At 39.9% G+C, this 20,259-nt stretch overlaps 1 protein-coding gene across 1 annotated transcript in view; it reads right to left on the reverse strand.

Moving 5' to 3' along the window:
- Positions 1–20,259, reverse strand: part of agbl4 (AGBL carboxypeptidase 4) — a 410,530-nt gene that overhangs the window by 199,212 nt on the left and 191,059 nt on the right. The window lies entirely within an intron of this gene.

The following is a 20,259-nucleotide window of genomic DNA, read 5'->3' on the forward strand; positions in this document are numbered from 1 at the left end:
AAAAATGACAACATGTCACGGACAGAATGAAAATGAATGTGACCAGTTCGATTATAAGGACAGATAAATCATCTCCTAATTTGATAAATTGGAAGGCAAACTGATTTAATTACTTGAGATTTCTTTCAGACTTGCATAATCACTGTGTGTTTCCAAGGTCATTTGGCATTTTACTAGACTTTTGTTAAGGCAAACACAAACTATTTTAGTTTCTTTCCCTTCTAAGCTGTAAGGGTCAACCAAAACAGGCAAGCAACAAAAAATGATTTGTGGTAAAATCAGCAGATGTGATCCATCACAAGAAGTGATAATCAACCTAAACGCCACTTTGGTAGCGTAAGTGAAGAATGAAAGGTAAGCATCAAAATTAAGATCAATTGACTTAGATGTCATTAATTTTCTTTCCAAAAGGAGAAGACCTCTTCTTTTGACCTCATTACAGTTTGTCTGTGTTTATCAAGTGTGGCTAAATGGTGTTTTCAGCTTTCCGTTTATTTTGTATTTGTAACTGCAAGAGATTATGACACTACTGTTATGTATGAATCGTCTGTGTGAAAGGCAGAAAATGAGACTGAGAAAAAAGTTATGGAACTTGAACATGCAGCTAAGAACAAAGATTTACATACATTTGTAAAGACCATGCATGTCATGGTAGTCTTGGCTTCCAATTATTCCTATAAAAATATACATATAGCAACCTGATTAATCAGTTTTGGTGTGTAGAAAGTTGTGTTAATCTACTTGTCTTAGTGACATGGCCTAGTGATAATGGTTGACTACAGCTGGTGACTCCTCCAAAGATAATTGAAATAGGGCCAATTTGATACACTCGACAGACTCACGAAGTCTGGGAAGTCACTTGGAGTCATTTCAAATTAGCTGCAGTTCCAAAAAAAAAGACTGTGCAAACAACTGTAAGTATAAAGTGCATGGCAGAGTTGTGTCACTGGAATCAGGAAGAAAACGCAAGTCATAACCTACTACCAAGAACACCAAGCCTACAATCAAGCATGGTGGTGGCAGTATTATGCTGCGGGGGTGTTTCACTGAGAGTGGGACTGGTGCTTGACACAAATTGAATGGAATATTGAAGAAATCATCTGAAATGGTCAGCCATATATTTGGGTGTTGGACATAACTGGGTGTTCAAACAAGACACAGACCCCGAATACTCATCAAAAGTGGTAAAGAAATGGCTAAATCAGGCCACAGTAAAGGTTTTACACTGGTCTTATGTTGTATCTTTTCTCAGATATACGTCACTTTGGATAAAAGTGTCTGCTAAATGAAATTGTAGAATTGGTCTTCCCAAAGTCTTGACTTGAACAGGAACTTGTAGCCTAGCCGCGCTAGACAACCCACGGCAACGAATTTAATTCTCTGCCAGGGTCGGTCTAGTTACCCTCGGTAAGCCTCGAGGTTGGATGCTCCTAAAACTGGCCAACGAATCACCATGAAGTGTAGGGTCAGAAGGCGGGCGTAACTAAGTGACCACAGAGGCGTGATGATTCTGACAGAAACAACCGGAAACAACCATAGAAACAAGGATAGACAATGAGATGGCTGCGCACAATAAACAGTTATCTTTCGACTCGGCTTTGGCCACAGCCCTTAAAGATTTGAAGCTAAAATTCAACTTGAAAGATAAACAAAGGCTAAGAAAGATAAATAAGGCTTCACCGAACTCCGGCATCCTCTGATTTCCGGCGCTCTAGGAACTACATCAGCCTATTCGTTGTGCTGATTGGTTGTATACCTACCCAATTGCTGCAGAGCGATTTGAAAGACAACCTTTTAGCCCGCCTCCCTCCCTGTCAAGAGTTCCTAGACCCTTGCGTCTTCAGACCTGGGTCTAGCATGGCTAGGCTAAGGAACCTGTTGACTGATGAAGAAAAAAGTTTGTGTCAAAACGCCAACAAATGTAGTTGAACTGCGCAAATTCTGTCAAGAAGAGAGTCAAAGGTTCAATCAGAAGTTTGTGAACAGCCAACAAAAGTGTCTAACTGAGGTGAAAATATTAGCATGTATATTTTTAACCCAGCAGCTTTTGTCATATTTCTGTCAAACACACATTAAATCCGTGAAATAACTAATATGCATGATTGTTTTTTGTTTTGTGACATGGACACGGGTTTTATCATTCCATCATAGAAAATTACAGGAGTTACAAGAACTGTTGAAAACTGCAGACTACCATGATATACATGTTTTTTTTACAAGTATGTGTAAACTTCAGTTCATAAATGTAACAGTCACGTTTTATTCGTCACAAAGTTGTAGTGTGACTGTGTCAACAACTAGATAATTAAATGGAGTGAGAAACAGGTAAGCAGGAGTAAGGTGCTGAGTGTTGTGTCTTCTTTACTGTGTGTTGCATGTTGAGCCCAGAGCTAAATAAAGCTGACTGATCCATGCACCTCGTGGACGATCGATGGGGTCCGGGACAGGACTGCTGCAGTCCACAGAACTTCTCTGCTTACTCAACATGTTTTCTTTTCACACTCTTCGTCTGTCTGTCTTCCTCTTTTCCCTCGTTTGGCTTCTCAACGTTGACACATTCAGGTGTGACTGTATTCGCCTCCCTTCTCTCTTCCTCTCTCCACCTTTCTTTTTTTTTCTGTCTTTCTCCAAATCTCTCTTGTCTTGTCCTGTCACTCACTGACTCCGCCTTGACAGTTTACGTGAAGAAGACCAAGCATGGGGAACAACGGTGCTGCCATAGGAGCTCTGGCAGACGCTCAGAGAGTGGAGGATAAGAGCAAGAGAAAGATGAGGGTGATGAGTGATTGGTGGGTTTGGGGTGGTGGGAGCTGGGAGAAAGGTGGAATAAGGAGATAAGGAGAAGATGAGAGAGCAGGGCGATGGCAGATCTGGGACTGATGCGGAGATATATGAGAAGAGGTGGCGGCTAACAGCGTAGCGGCTGTGTGACGGCGGGGCTGGCTAGTGAGCTCGCGACTCTGGCAACAGATCAGATGAAGATGCTATCAGGGCTGTGATAGGAACAGGACCCGATAATCAACAAACAGGACAGACTGCTCTGTGTTAACTCTGACGGAGTGAACTTCTCTCCCCCTGAAGAGAGAGGACAGGGAGGAGACACATGAGAGTTTTATGTGTTTGCTCAGACACCTAATACGTCAGGTTTGGAACAAAAAAACAAAAAGCTCTCAAACAGAAATTCATAGTGAACACACAGACACGCATTTTCAAACTCCTGAAGATGTCCCTGCAGGTATCTGGTGAAACAAAAAAAGCTAAATCACTGAGCCTCTTTCAGGCAGAAGGGGGAGAAAGGAGAGAAAGGCAAGGCTGATTATTCCTTCAGAGGAGGAGAGAGGAAAATGTCTCTGCATGTGGCTATCTCAGCAGAATACTAATGCAGCTAGTGGCTAGCTATACCACACCCAGGCTGCCAACTGGAGCCAGCTTACCGGGGTCGTCTTACAGCCTGCAAAGCTGGACAAAGGAGCAGAAGAAAAATGGTCAATCTTGGGAAAAAAAACTGGAGCGAAGCCTTTTATTTTATCCCTCAATAGAAGCTGAATGCTATTATTTAGACTGCATGGCCACGTCGGTTTGAAGTACTGCGAATAAAACTGGCCATCAAGGACAAAATAAACGGAGTGACACACTCGCAGACGCACAACACACACATACACAGTCACACTGGTGCATTACTGTGGTGCCAGCCCTCCAAGGTGCAGGTTAATTAAAATAAGATGACACCTCACCTCTTTACATATTTCCCCGTTTGGCTCTGCCCATCCATGCAATCCCACTTCACTCTGTTTCTCCTTGTCTTTCTCTCTACTGGGCAGTGTGTGACCTTGCCGGAGACTGGAAAAGTCCTGGCTATTGATTTTAATTACTGCTGCTTGTCCCATCACAGCATTATAGTTATAGGCCAGAGAAAATGGCTCTGTGACTTGTTATGGGGGGAAAAAAAGAAAGAAGAAAAGCCTGGAGTGGCGGCTGAGGAAAAGGGCTGCACCTCCTTTAGGTAGCACAATGCAAAAAAAAAAAAAAAAAAAAACCTGCACAAAATCTTCACCGTATGCACACTAATGCTCACGGTCCCTTTGGTTTTTATCTGAACGGTGACTGCTCCTGCTCGGCAGCTGGCAATTTGTTTTATCTAAATGGTACCTCCCTGTGCCTCTCCCCTGCCCATCTCTTGACGTGGTACAGTGCCGTCGTTCCCAAACAGAATTATCACTGCGTGGGATGAGGAAGAAAAAAAAAAAAAACGGAGAAGCTCCCTGCATATGATAACGCACTCACACGTAGTTTTTACAATTCAGTGATTACAGAGACACAGAAGCACAACACACACACAAACAGGAATATGCAAAGAGTGGCACGCCGGAAACAACACGGCAAACTGAAAACCGTGTGTGAGCTACATCAAGGTCATTCCGTTCACATCGAGCCGTGGGACGAGTTAACTTCCAGAGCGTCTCATCACAGCCTTGCAGAATAAAGAGAGATGTGCAGCAAAGAGGAATGGAGAGACTGAAACACTAGACAAAGGCAGAAAGTGAATGACAAACAGAGAAAGAGACAAGTAAAGAGACAAAGTCAGAGAGAAAGGGACAAAAAAAAAGAGACAAGAGGAGAATACAAAGGGAGAGGATTTCATAGAACTAGCAGGCTGCCTTTAGCGAGGTGTCACTTTGCTTGCCAGGGCTTTTCTACTTCTGAACCAGTGGTAGCTACAAACTCCTGCTCTGATTTTGATGGCGCCGGCGTCTCTCTGAAGTTTTGAGATGAAGGCTTATAAATTGGTAGCTTTCATATGGGTGACATCTTGTCTATATTTTCAAATCAATCAAGCGTAGAGGACACGCCAATCACGGCAGCTCGGAGCACTCTCACAGAAAAAAAAGGGCAAAAAAACCCCACGCAGGACAAAACTCGCAAAGGCCTGGGCACACAAACACACACTCATCCACTCCCTTTTATTTTCTATATCGCTGTTGTCACTTTCAGCTTGTCAAACGTTTATCCTGTCAACTGTTAGGAAGGTTAAATGTCTCCCAATATGCCCGTACAGCTGTCAAGCTCCACAGATCCCCACCAGCTCATTTAAAGCAAACAGTTAGTCCATTTGGCAAACATTTCACATTGAATGACATATTTCCTTACTCCCTCTGTGTTACTACGCCAATAATTGAAGAGGCAATATTTCTTGGCACTCTAAAATGTTGCCAGATGTTAGATAGGCTCGTTGTTTTTGTTTTGCATACTAAGCCAAGCAGAAAACAGCCTCCGAATCCGCTCAGGAGCGTCAGTCACGCCGGTATGTATATTCATGTGTGGGGAAGTGACTACATATGTTTGCGTGCACGCGGGTGCAAACATGATGGCATCTATATTCTTGGAGCATCCATCCATCTTTTTTGGATGCAAATCGAGTTGCAACAAAGCTTTCTGCAGACACTGTTACTAGGCAACCTGCGCTTGCTTTGTAATTTGGTTGGCCTGCTGTATATTGTATGTGGCGGTACAGTATATTTATTAGGCTGCAGCTTCACGAGAGCGTGAGCTTCGATTGGGGCTAAGTTTCCCTAATAAAGAGTGAGAATCAGACGTGCAGCAGAGAGGCGCAGATTATGGTTTGGCCTCTTCAGTGTGGAAATGTTGAAGAAAGTCTTAGGCCTCTTTTAGACATGGGATACAAAACACTGCTGCTTCATCAGTCCAGCAAAATGATGATATTCTGTTATTCAGACATGAGTGGCTTTTATGGTAATATTCCTGCTTAAGTCATGTCTACCATAGAAACACCTGAAAACGACCACTATATTGCAAACACTTTACCTGATAAAGTGTGACTCTGACAGCTCACTTGTCTTAAATAAAAAAGTACACCCCCTGTCAAACGTTTTAGGACACTTTCTCAAATAAAGTAGAACCTGTCCTACAACTTTTGACAGGGGGTGTATCTACCAAATTTGGTACACATATGCAGCACATCAGGCTGAACAAAAAAGTCAGTGACAGCCACATTCCAAACCCAACAGGAAGTGAGCTATTTTGCGTTGAATGTCAGATTTTGCCCATTTTTCATTTTTTTCTAGAGCGAACTCCTCCTAGGGGGAAACTCCAATTCACCTCAAATTGGGCCAGTACATACAGGAGGCCTTAATGATCCAAAGTTATTAAAATCTTTTTCCAAAGTCAAAGGGCGTGTCCGTGGCGGCCTCTGGAATTTTGATCCTTCACCATGAAATTTCAAATGCTGTGTAAATGCCCTGAACATGCTCCAATCTGCCTGAAATTTTACATGTATGATCAGAGTCCTGCCCTGATCACATCCACATGATGAAATACACCCCCTGTCAAAAGTTGTAGGACAGGTTCTACTTTATTTGAATGAGACAGTGTCCTAAAACTTTTGACAGGGGTGTACACAGTAGAACTCGCTGGTAGACTCTGAAATAAGCCTGTCTCCATGTTACAGATACATTAAAAGTATTCAATAAAGTCACTGGTACTGTTTTTCTGCTGTTTCATGTCTATGAATGTCTGCAGCCCTCTTGCTTTGTAGATGCTCAAATGGATTCTGCTGCTGCTTGACACTGCAGGTATTTAATAAACTCAGAGGAAAGACTCCTACAAAGAGCTGGAAGCAACAAACTTCAACTCCTGTTAACATCTTGTGGGGAAATAAACGCCATTCATTGTTGTATCAAAAATCTAAGCTGTTAGTGTCTGTTTACATCAATATACGGCAAAGAAACTGAGAAAAAAATAGATTTTGTGACATTTTTGTCGGTGGTAATTTATAATTATTATATACGAATGTGCGCAAGTCTTTGTTTTGAAAGTACTCATTTGGATCCCACCACTGTTTTATGCGGCAAGTATTTAATAAGCAGCTGGAAGCAAAAAGCTTCAGTTCTAATATCTCAGAGAAACAACAAACAAACTTGATTACACTTGTTGCTGGTGAAATGCATTAATCTAAACTGTCTGTCTGTTATTATCAATATAGAGCAAAATTAATGAGAAAATGTATGCTTTTGGAATGTTTTTGTCATGAATATTATTATTATAAGTAATTATCGAAGTCACCAGCGCTGTTGTTGAATTATTTCAAATGTAGAAATGTGTGAAACTCTTGCTTGGATGGTTTCTGCTGCTTTTTGAAGCTGCAGGTACTTAATGCACTCAGAGGAAAGATTTCTACAACCAGCTGGAAGCAACACATTTGATTATATTCATTATTAGGGAGTATCATTAATCCAAGTCTGTTTTTATTGCACTGACATTTTATTTTTGTGCAGCACACTGAATGAGAAAGGTGTGTTGTGATTTGTTTTCACACAAACGGTGTCTTCTGCACAGCTTTAGTGCGTTTTTGGACCAATACTGGTGCTTGAAACACCATTGCTTGTCCTTGCCATAAATGTGTCTGGTGAGTTCACATTTGAAAATAATATAAAAGTGTTACTAAAGTCCAACAGAGTAAGTTAGATGATAAAGTGAGCAGAGTGTTCATTCACACATTAAGCTGACAGATTAACATAAAGGACTTTGTGTGTGAAAGTTCAGCAGAGCATTTTTATCCACTGTTTTTAGAGGTTAACCACAGTTTTCTGCTGCAGTGTGGGCAAAAAGTCGAGAAAATGCACATTACAGTCAGGGCTGATGATATGAAAGAACTGGGGATTAATGCTGCCGGTACAGTGTGGCGGCTAGCAGCGGTAAGTTTTTGCAGTTCACAATAACACTCGTGAATTATGGACTTTCCTGTAATGAGAGAGCTGAGAGTTGCTCACCTGTGGAGACAACAGGCCGTTAGCAGCTTTCTCAGGTCAGAAACAGCCCTCTGATGAGACTGAAACATGACAGAATAAGACACTCTCACCTGATGGCTGCATCAAAACACCCAGGAGGTGCACTTCCATCAGGCAGCTTTTTACACGCTGCCTCCCCTTTAGAGGCTCTGTAGAAAGCTGTTAGCCCGTTAGCCTTCAGTGTTAGCTCTGATACTCACATATTACTGCTGAATTTAATTAGCCGATCTGTCAGAGGATTGGCAGCTTTTAGATCTCAATGAATTTCAAGGTGAGTTACCCGAATCAGCTCGGTCAATATCAGATCATACCCACAGCGCTTCGTCGGAGTTCAGATTACGCAGCGGATATAAAATGTGAAGTTATTTCCATTAAAAAAACAAAAAAAACCAACTCAAAGCAGTCATAAATCTCGTGGCCTCATCTAAGTAAAACACCTCCGCTTGTTTATGGGAAAGATCCAGTTTGATCTGCTGATGTGTTTAATGCAGACGGAGTGGTTGTGAGGAAGTATGCGTTTGTGTGTTAAAATTCATTTCACCCCATAATTCATCTGTTTTTCACATCACACTCTTCCCGTATCATCTTCCACCTGAACAAAAAAGCCTCCTAGCTCATGCCTCTGATTTTATCTTCTTTAAACTTTCTATTTTTTTTCTTAGAAATGGAAACACGCTCTACTGTTACGCTCCCCGCTCTCGATAGGAGCATCAACTAAATTCTCATCATGCAAAACGTCTGTAGTGCAAATACGACTGTTTGCACTGGCCTCTAACTCAAACTGCTAATCTGTTCCACTCCGAATCCGACAGAAGTGCGAGAGATGTACAGCACTCGTGCGTTCACGAGGGATACTTTTATCACCCCTGAGGTGGCACGTAGAGATGAAAGCAGCAGAGGATTTACAGTAGCTGCTCGAACTGATGCACCCTGAGATGGAAGCAATACATACCGAATAAACACATATGTTCTCATTTAATCCTTTCTTTAACTGACTTTTTTCTCTTTTTAGAATCTCCAATGCAGCTTATATTTATGATTGAAAGACTTGTAAGAAGCTGTGTGATATGTATGTGCAGACAAATTAAACTTTGTGTTGACTTTGATGCTCTTTTGAGGAATTTGCTTCATTTTGTGGAGGGTCAGGAGGTATACGTGAGGAGATGTCGGGTATAACAGTTAATAAGAGTATATAATATAACGACAGTGCCTAGATGGACCAGTAGAGGGCCTCCACTATGAGTGAGAGGAGACCTGCTGAGAGGAGAAAGGAGAAGGTGCATTTTTCAAATTAAATCTACAGATACGCAGCAAAAAAACTCCTTCTCTATATAAATTTCTGTACATATATGTGCCCAGGAGCGCCACAGTGTACTTTGCAGTGAGCTTTTCTGATTGAAAAAAGTCAAACATGCCCCGAACGCATCCCACAGGGGGGTCTCAGCTCGATTGCTGGGTCTGCCGGTAGCTGCCTCCCCTGCGTCTTGTGGGGCAGCAGGGCAATTAGCAGGAAGCAGATGATCACTGTGCCCTCGCCACTGTGGCGCCACCGGTCCCCTATGGGGCAACAGGGCAGGTGCACATTCGTCTGCAATAATGGGGAAGGTAGAGGGGAAAATAGAAGCGAGCAACCATAAAAAAGCACAAAAATAAAAAACAAAAAAAAACACACACACACGCGCACAGATATCTAATAATGTGATGATGTCAGCATGAAGCCCCTGGTGAGTGGCACTGTGTGAGCTGCTGGGAGGAGACGAGCAGCCAGTGGGCTTGAGTGTGTGTGTGTGTGTGTGTGTGTGTGTGTGTGTTTGAGAGACCATCCACCTATAATTGTGTGATGCAGCATTTCCCAGAGTGCAACATTATACTCCCATTACATTATCTATCTATGTGTGTGTGTGTGTGGAACAGACAGACCGGCGCCAGACTAAGTCGTAATAATAAGAGCAGACACATGCATAGAGACGACACACACACACACACACACACACACACACACCCCGACGTTATTATTATTATATGATGTGCATATGTTAGACACAGCAGGTTAGAGATGGTATAGAAACAGAGAGTCCATCTGCAGGAGACAGTCCATTAGTGATGTAAACTAAACAGTGACTGACCACCGTCTGAAAGCAAATGAAAATGAATGCAACAGTTTGCATCAGTCTTCTTGAGTTATGACAACTTCTAATGAAATTACGTTCAACAAGGTAGAGGAAGTAGCTGGTCCTGAGCAATCAAAGGCATTCTTAATTAGTTCTGACCTAATAACTGGTGCCATAAACACACTTTTTTTTTTAAGCTCACTGCATGTTATTCCAACAAGGAATTTTTAAGTATCAGCTTTAATAAATATACATGCTCTTTTGGTTGACAACTATTTAAAAAATAAAGTGACTTTTTTTTTAGCTTTTTCATGTTTTTCGTCACACAGTAGCTATAAAAAGGTAATTAATCTAGCAATGACAATGGTAATGTCAGTTATATACACATGCATCTATATCTACAGTTGAAACCAGAAATGTGCATATATTGTACAAAAAGACACGTAACTTTTTTTTCCTCACTGTCTGACAATAAATCAGACTAAATTTTTCCTGTTTTAGGTCATGTAGGATCAGCAAAATTATTTTTCTTTGCTAAATGCCAGAAAAATGAGAGAGATTTTTTGCGGAGATTTTTTTTAAAGTAGAAGATTACATACACTAGAATTACTGCGCCTCTACTATCCCTATTTCAGTCATCTGAAATTGTCCAGGCATGTTTCGTGAGTAAGGGATGAAATTCTGAAGTGATGGTGCAAAAAAATATTTAGTTATCAAGCCAATATCATTAAGTTTTCACAATTTAAATTTAGCTTAAATCAAATTCAAATTTTAAATGTTTCCTTTATTCCACTTACAGATTGGTAACATTAACACAAGTTTTTATAAATCCTAAACTCAATCTTGAGAAAAATGTCACTTTAATGTAACTAACCTACGACAACTTGAATTTGATTTGAAATCAATCAAAGCAGAAATTTGAGTGCAAATTATACATAGTATTAGGCTGATGCAAACGCCAGCATTATGACGTCAACACAACTCATCAAAAATACACCCCCTGTCAAAAGTTTTGAGACGAGTTCTAATTCATTTGAATGAGAAAGTGTCCCAAAACTTTCGACAGGGGGTGTAAGTTTTGCAACTGAAAAAAATAGGCATTTTTTTCTTGCAACCGAGCATTTAATTATGTTGTGAGAACAGGTGTGTTGAATCACTTTTTAGACCTGACCAGGCCACAGTTCTTTCTTTTCTTTTATTTCATGTAATTTCATTCAAATCCACTAAATGATGAAACGGTTACTTCAATTTCAGTTTGCTTCTTCATGTCATAAAATACAACTTCTGTGGCTATTGTACTCTGGTCACTCTTTATCCAAATACACAAGCACATGGATAGTTTGTTGTTGTGAAAAATGTGCGAAAATCCTCTGATCTCACAATGAGTCAAGCCAGTAACGGTGGAACAAGAGATCTGAGATCAACATCATCATCTCCTGAGTGTGTGTGTGTGTGTGTGTGTGTGTGTGTGTGTGTGTGTGTGTGTGTGTGTGTGTGTGTTCGTTCGTGGAATAAGGTAACAGAGTGATGAGATCATTCTTTCTGGAAATTTACTCGGTGAAAGCGGAGCAACACATATGACACATTCTCAAATCACTTTTTATTAAATTTGGAGCAGAGATGAGATCACCTCTCCTCGTCCATTACACTGATCACAATGACTCGCTGTGGTGGAAAAAAATAACCAGAAGCTTGAATAAAGCAGCGATGAACAACTGGAGCTGCTGATGTTGCAATAACAGCCACTTTAGGCTTAAATACAACTGTTCCTCATTTAATCATGATAAAGTATATTTCTGTACAGAATGAGATTAATTTAACTGTTGTTTAGGAATGTTAAACACACTGACTGGTAATGTTTCAAAGCTTAGATTTAGTTGTTTACAAGACGGATGAACTGAACAGGAAAACAACCTGAGGAATACGGACATTAATGTTGTCGCACTAATGTTGACATATCAATTGCTGCAGTTCCTCCGCAGAGGTCCAGAATTTTACATTACAGTGACAAATTTGCCTGCAAGGAGCAAGAACTGCCGGAAACTGCTCACGGTTCAGACATTTAAGTACAGTAAATGTAATTGGGAAACAAAAATTTCATCGGAAAAGAATTGGCTCAGTGGCTTTGGATGGAGTTGCAGGCAACATTTTGCAACAGACGATGTTAGGAGATTTAAAAACCACTCTAACACACGGAGGAGATTTGGATAATACATTTAACAAAGATGCTGAGAAGTCACTATTGTGTTAAGTGGAGAGCAAACATTACGTTTATTGAGCACATAACACAAGGCTGCCTGCTCAAATGATTTCACTCTTTGCATTATAATAATCTGTAAGAAAAAAAATTCTAATTGTTTTGTGTTCAAATAATCCAATCGTTTGCTAAGAGCTGAAAAACACACAGACTTTTATAGTCTAGATGTTCCTAGTTTCTCCCTGTGTTTCCTGACTGATGATTTTGATCATTTTATTCTCCTGCTGCTGTATACTACTGATAATGTCACAGCCTTTAGGAATATTAGCGTTTTTGCTGCCGTGCAACTAGCTCTTGAACCACATATGAATACAGATCTCATGCATTCAGTGGATTTCAGCAGCAAACTTCTGAACTCACACTTGAGATATTCAGTCCTGCATGAGATGACCATAGACTGTATATAAAGATAGACGTAGCATTTGGCTCCAAAATTGAAGCCAACCCGGAAGTGTCAAAAACGTGCAATATCACGCCGTCCGCTAGGGTTGGCTCCATAGACCCCAATTCATTTTTGGAAAAAATAAAATTTGATAGACTGATGTTCTACAGCTCAGGATTTTTTTCCTGTTAGTTTTCATGGTCAAAATGAGAGATCAGGCGGCCGATCTTAAAATAAATCAATACTGAATTTTAAATAAATCGTTAAAGTTGGTGGAGCCAGGGGGCGTGGCTATACTTGATAGACAGCAACAGAAGCCTCTGCGGTAAAACGTGGGCGGGATAAGAGAGTCCTCAGCCAATCCTGCTCCTAGTTGCTCTCCGGTCCAGCCTGTTTGATGACGCTTTTTACGTCACTGGCTCCAAAAAATCCAAAATGGCGACCAGGAAGTAGCAAAATCCGCGCTTCATCTTCTTGGCGTTGAAACCAAAGGGTGACGTCACGGTTAGTTTACGCCTGGAGATGACCTTTCCCAGAGCTGAGGCTGGTGGGTTCAGAGTTTAAAATTAAACTTACAGCACGACTGAAACGTTTCTGGGACCTGACCTGACACATGAGGTAACATGAGGTCGCACCGCAAACACCCTCACAGCGTGATCAGCACGCATGTTGCATCTGCCACCAAATCAGCAGAACTGTACTCATCCAAAATCCCTATCTGACTGTGCTCCTCCCCCCAGCCTCCCTCTGCGTCCCCCCTCTCCCTCTCCATCCTCCCCCAGGGCCCTGCTGGCCTTGGCATAAAGATGCCAGCCTGTCTGCCTGCCTGTGTCTCCCCTGGCACGGCGGTGGCAGCTGGGGGCCTGACTGCCCTGTCTGCCTCCATACTCCCCGCTATATCGCACAGGCGCATACTTCACAGCTTGCAGCCAGACTGGTGTCACCGTGCGGGTGCCAGGGGTAGCAGCACCCACAGGAGGGGAGGGCTGGAGGCGAGGAGGGAGGGGAAGGAGCAGGGTGGGATGGAGGATGGGCACTTGGGCTCTCAGACAGCCAGATGCTGCCAATTAACTTCTCCGGCCGCCGTGGGGCTGCAGGGAGAGAGTCTGGCACCTGTACCATCCAACCCCCTCTGCCCAGACAGAGAGTAGCAGAACCACGGCGTGAGGTCTGTGAGGGAGATGAGATGAGGGCCACATGTCTCCTCAGAGACAAATATACCGACACCTACTAACTGCTTCAACTCTCCTGACTTTTGTCTGAATATTCTGTTCTTCTGTTCTGTTCTTCAGACTCAACAGGTGAACAGAGGAACAAGTCCATCTACAGTGTTGGCAAACACATGTTTAAGTGTGTATATACACTGTAAAAGCAGTTTGTTATTGCTGAAAAATGTTGTTGCAAATGTTTTTACAGTTAAATTACACATAATAGAAGTAGAATCACAGAAAAAAAGATACTAGGTCATTGTAAAAAAACAGGTTAAAATCTCTATTTTTACAGAATATAACTTGTTTTGTTACAATATGTGACTAAAATTACATTTTTAATGTATAAATATAAACCTATTTACTGTTGTTTTACAGGTCTTCACTCTTTTGTTGGATTACAAATAGTAACTACTAAACTCACAGAGAACTGTTTTAATTTACTAGTAACCTGGAACAAAGTCCAAAACTGTCAAATAATTACAAATAATTAGTTATTTTACAACATTTAAACACAATAAAACAGTACATATGCCATATATAAATCAGTAAAAAAAATCTTCATTTTTTGGATATTTGCTGTTATTTGCAAAAAGAATTATGGAAATGTATTAAAGTACTATTTTTCACAGTTATTTGACAGATTTTCATTGTCCTGTTAAAAAAAATTAACTAAAACTTAAAGAAAAAGGTAAGAATTTAATAAATAATAATAAACAGCATCAACAATCAACAGTTAACATCAAAAATCAGCATTGAGGAAATATTTTTATATTATTTTTATACTTATTTTTTATTTATTGTTAAAAAATTGACTAAAACTTTCAGGAAAAAGTTTGAATTTAATAAACAATCTTTAAAAAAGTCCGTAACATTCAAATATTTTTCATTTTCAATTAAAAAAAAATATATAATTTTTGTCTTGCACAAAACTTAAACACAGAATTATTTTATTTTTTACTGTGGTTATATCAGTGAAAAATATTATTTTTGCAGTTATTTGTTGAAAAGAACAACTATCTGTACTATAAATAATGTCCACATTGAACAAATAATATGTTCTTTTGTAATGTGTGCCCATAAAATTACACTGTTTTCCTGCATATAAATTCACTAAAGATATCATTATTTTAAGCACATTTTATTTTATTTTATTTTTTAAATAAAGGTTTTGAACATGATGGAAATTCACCATTTTTTTTACAGCAGCATATGAAAGTTTTGCAGCTTGTTTCATGGATTGTGTGACAGCAGATGTAAATAAAGAAATGGGGGCGCCCACATAGCGGTCGCCCCATAAACTGAGGCTGCAGTCCCCGATGCAGCGGTCATGGGTTCGACTCCAGCCCATGGCCATTTACTGCATGTCATTCCCCCACTCTTCTACCCATGTTTCCTGACTCTGTCTCCACTGTCCTATATATAATAAAGGTAAAAAAAAACAACTGTAAAAAAACAACAACAAAGAAATGGACTTAGCTTTCTGCTGACACTGAAAACTGCCATAATCTGCCCTGATCCTCATATTCTAACCAGAATTACTACTTGTGTGCCTTGATATTAAGGCTAAAGTGGATAATTGACTTCAACATAACGGGTTTTGTTTCTGTGTGGGCGTTTATTAAACATATTTAATTAAAAATGATCGATAATTATCAAATGAAACATTTTACTATGCTAGATTTTTCAGTTCTATAACCACGCTCCAGTATATACTACACTTGTTCACATTTGCTGCAGGTTGAGTAGCATCTTGGAGAATTTTTCCACAGTTCTCCTGTGGGTTCATGCTCACTGCCTCTGTGTCATCTCTCTACGTAAACATGTAAATCCCAGACATCATGTAACACCAGACTGACTCCATGATGCAGAGATCAGCCCTCTGTTGGGGTCAAACCATCAGACCCCTTGTTATTCTAGTCAGTGGAGGTAGTTCTTCACGTCTGCCTCAGAATCAATCTGAGATGCTTCCTTGATGATACCACGTGACGGCGGAGAATCAAAGCATTTAAGGCGCCTAAAACATCTGCACAGCACAGCGCCTGTGTGCGTATTTATCCGTGTGTGTGTGCATGCTGTCAGGCTGTGTTGGTGATTATAATAGACAGGAGGAATTACAGGCTATTACAGTAGAGAGCCTGTGGCTGCAGCAGCCAGAGCCGCACTACCCTTAAAGGCTTATGGCTCTCAAAAAGCCGGCCTATTATTCCCACCACAGCACACAGCTGCCTGCCGAATGTCAAAGATATAAATATATAAAACAAGCATGAATGTAGACCATGATATAGTACTCGTATTTTACAGTTCCATTTGAAAACAAAGTACTGAAAAAAAACAGGCCTAGCGTTTGCCTGCAGGGTGGGAGACTGCCATTCACGAGACAAATGACTGTTTTCTGCAATCTAATAGACCCTATAAGGAAACATGGTGAGGAAAAACAGCCATAGAAAGCCTTAAACTCCCCCTATGGACACAGATTTAACCCCTTAAAGCTCAACTCTGTATATCAAAACTACATATTTAGAAGTTTTTCCATGAAAATAATCCCTCCAAACCTAAACAAAGTGGCTTAGATACAACTATACACTGTTGGTTTTGGTAGAAAGTAGAGATCTATTCAGTCCATGTCTTTGTCTCCAACCACCCCACAGCTACTTGTCGCAGCTCAAGCACACCAGCTCACCTACAAATCTGCTCGGAGACTGTAAAACTACTCACAATGGCAAGCTGCAACATTGGAGAACATTATTCAAAGTAGTTTAAATCAATCCACTGGACTTTAAGAAAGTTCCTTGAAGACGTTTCACCTCTCATCCAAGAGGCTTCTTCAGTTCTCTTGGATGAGAGGTGAAACGTCTACAAGGAACTTTCTTAAAGTCCAGTGGACTGATTTAAACTACTTTAGATAACCATGACCTGGAAGAATGAGAACCTACACAGACATTGGAGAACATTCTCCTGTTTGTTTTCAGAAGGAACCTCTGGGCTCTTGGCTTAGTAAGAAGTTAGTTTAAATGTCACTTCAAAACTACAGAATCACACCATTAATCTTTACAATCTAGTAGAGTCCTGTCATCAACATCCAACACAAAGGATCTCCAAAAATGTCTCAACAAAGTACACAAAATCTGTTCCTAGTGGGCGAGTTAGTTTGCAATTATGTCAAAGTTAAATGCATTACTATACATAACGGTGCAGATTCTCAGTCATTCAGGCCATGGTAGTTCTCGGAGATTCAGTAAAAAGCAACTTCACTTCCTGTTTCAGGTTCTTTACACTTCAGCTCTCATCTAAGAAGCTTCTTTAGGAACTTCAAGAAGCTCCAAGGATCCCTCTATAGTTCACTGAAACAGTAAACTAAAATTAGAATGCTTAAAGTTGACCTGATAGCATCAAAACAAGTCATCGGAGAATTTTCTTCAATGTTCTGCTTGTCTGCTTTGATTTGAATAAAGACACGATGAGAACATGCTACAAAGTTCTGCTCTGTCCTATCACAAAGAGAACAGGATGTGGGGATTACTTAATACGGAACATATCTTGAGTCTCTGAATTTTTAAGTCCTGCTATAAAATTCAATATCTGTCATGGTTAACAAATAAAAGTCACTCTCAAGACATAAAACTAAGAAAGACAGAGTCCAGCAGCTCTTTTGGAATGTCCAGTCTTGCTTGAGGTCTTTGTCCCAAAAGGGCTGGGCGACTGGACCAATATATCGGCTATTAGTTGTTTTTAGAAGGGAAGCAATTTCTCCCATTTCATTTAGCTAATATAACGGTCTTCCGTCTTTAGAATTCCACTTGGTAAATAATTAACATGTAAAGTGCAATTTAAAGCTAATAGGAACTGTCAGCTGGAGTTGTGTGTGTGAGAGAAGTATTTGCGTGCAGACAGAGATGTTAAAACAGTGTCATCAGCTATAAAATGTGTAGATAGGCCCTAAACTTAAAAAAAAGAAAAAAAAAACAGCTACCAAATGCTCTGTACTGTGTTCGCTGCTCCAGATGAGGAAATAAAGGCCTGGTTCATGCAACACTACAATGGTGTCTCTGCAACTTCTCATCACCGCAGAGTGGGTCTGGACAGTAAATGCTACAGTGCACTTTTTTCTAAAATCAGAGATCTCGCTGGCACAGTTAGAAACCACAGATTAAGAAAGACAACATGGCACCATCCGTCTCTATAATAAACTAATGGAAAAGCACATTTACACACATTTACACACATTTACGGTGTTGTGTTAGCTTGATTGCATCAGTTTTGGACAAATTCATGCAGAGGTGTTCATGATGTTAACGAGGAATGTGACTGATTAACTATGAACTGCTGTAGATAATTCAACTGAACAAAAAATATATTGACCGATAAGGTAGAAGTGAAGGACATTCATGTCAGAAAATGTACTGTAGGATTGCTGTGGCTGTTGGTTGGGACACCAGGTAGAACCTCTTACTATCTACTAAGAGAGCTGGAAAAGTGCAGCTTGTAGTGTTTAATGCTGAACCAACCTGAGGAGGTGGTTGTTTAGACATTGTATGAGTTTAGCTTGTAATGGGCCACCATGACAAAGACTTATTTGACAGTTAATGCCTTCTGGATAGCGATCACCCATTCAAGACAAGATGGAATCAACTGGAACAAATTGTTGGTTAAATTCTGCCGACTACCGGAGACAAAAACTGTTTGAAATTTGCACCCTTAATTCCTAATGCAAACCATTTGTGAATTCTGTACAGATTTTGTTCTGCAGATAAACAGTGATTTTGATCATACTTCTACAAATAAATTAAAAGATATTCACAGTTTATTAACTTTCAACATTGAATCATGGTTCATTTAGTCTGGCTTCATTCATTTGAGTTTATTTCAAACCCCACATACACAATTAAACATTTACAATTCCCACTAACTTACAGTTACTCATATTGTTTGAAAAGGGGATGGAAGAAGCATTGCTTTTCATTTTCCAACCCCTCACACCACACTACCACATTCACAACATATCAATACCCGACCGGACAATAAGAAGATCGACAACAAGGACAACAAATATCGGCCCAATCACACTCTGACCCCATACCCCACCCCTAATTACCATATATATGTTAAAGGCATCAGTATGTCTCTTCCAGGTATTTTTCCAGTAATTGTTTTTTAAACAGACTTTTAGAACAGAATTCTCAGCACTAGAGGCTGTGTTGGATCCCCCCCCCCAAAAAAAAAAAAATACATTTTTTTTGTTTCTGTCTGATTGACTCTTTTCTGTGCTTTACACAAAAAGACTCTTTAGTGTCAAAGTGAAAACAGATTTCTACCAAGTAATGCCAACTAATTAAAAATATAAAATGTCGGTTCGCCTCCAGAAAATGTTTCCCGGTAATTCAGATCTGTGTTTTAAATGCAAGACCCACAAAGGTACATATATATACACATGTTTTGCTCATGTAATCTTATCCAAAAATTTTGGAAAGATGTTGATTCGGTGATTCAGGAGATTACTGGCATACATTTTTTAACTATCTTCTTCACTTTATTTGTTGAATCATACTCCTGTCAATCTTTTTGATAGTGATGTCAAATCATTGTTAAATATTCTCATATTTCTGGCAAAAAAGTGTATTTTGTTACGGTGGTCTGCCCCACAGGTCCCTACAGTTAGTATGTGGATTTCAAAAATTACAGCTTTTTTCCCTTTGGAGAAACTCACTTATGACCTCAACCACAGATCTGATCAATTCTGGAGACTATGGAAGCCCCTGGACACATACCTTCAAAAGCTCTACTTAGGATGATTTATCATTCTTATTTGTGTTTTATTTTATGCATCTATTTACATGGCCTGTTGACTCTGTCTGTTATGTATTTGTTGAGTTTGTGCACAGCAATATTATACTTAGATATTCCATGTGTGCCTGTTAAAATGTATTGAGTATTCATGATTACATTGATTTTTGATGTATTTCATGTAGCGTACTTATTTGTAATTGCTTGTACAGCGCTTGTTACTTTATTGGGGGGGTTTACTTTGTTCCGTTTGTTTTTCGTCTGTCTTTGTTATGACGATTCTTGTTTATTTGTTGTTGTTTGCATTGTAAAAACATAAAAAACTCAATAAAAAAGTAATATAAAATGTAAAAAAATGCAACTGATTAAAGTGAGAGCAATTTCATAGGAACTATATGGGAAACAGATATAATGTCTTTATATTTTTTCTAATAGTGTTGGACACCGCTGCAAACACATAGACAATCAATGGTGGTTAGATTGGTGGCAGTCAGTAGGAAAATTCTAAAATATCATATTGATTTCTCTCTAAAAGAAGACAAATGTTTTGCTCATGAAAGTATTTCCACAAGCTTCTAAAAGCATGCATGCAAACTACCAAAACAAGCACTGATTGGGCGAACGTAAGTGAATCAAAAAATGTAAAAACAAAACGATATTCTCACCATTCACAATATACTCTAACATATATCCAAACATATTGGACTCTGTC

The sequence above is a fragment of the Acanthochromis polyacanthus genome, chromosome 4 (genome assembly GCF_021347895.1).
Source record: "Acanthochromis polyacanthus isolate Apoly-LR-REF ecotype Palm Island chromosome 4, KAUST_Apoly_ChrSc, whole genome shotgun sequence".
Classification (NCBI taxonomy): Eukaryota; Metazoa; Chordata; class Actinopteri; family Pomacentridae; genus Acanthochromis; species Acanthochromis polyacanthus.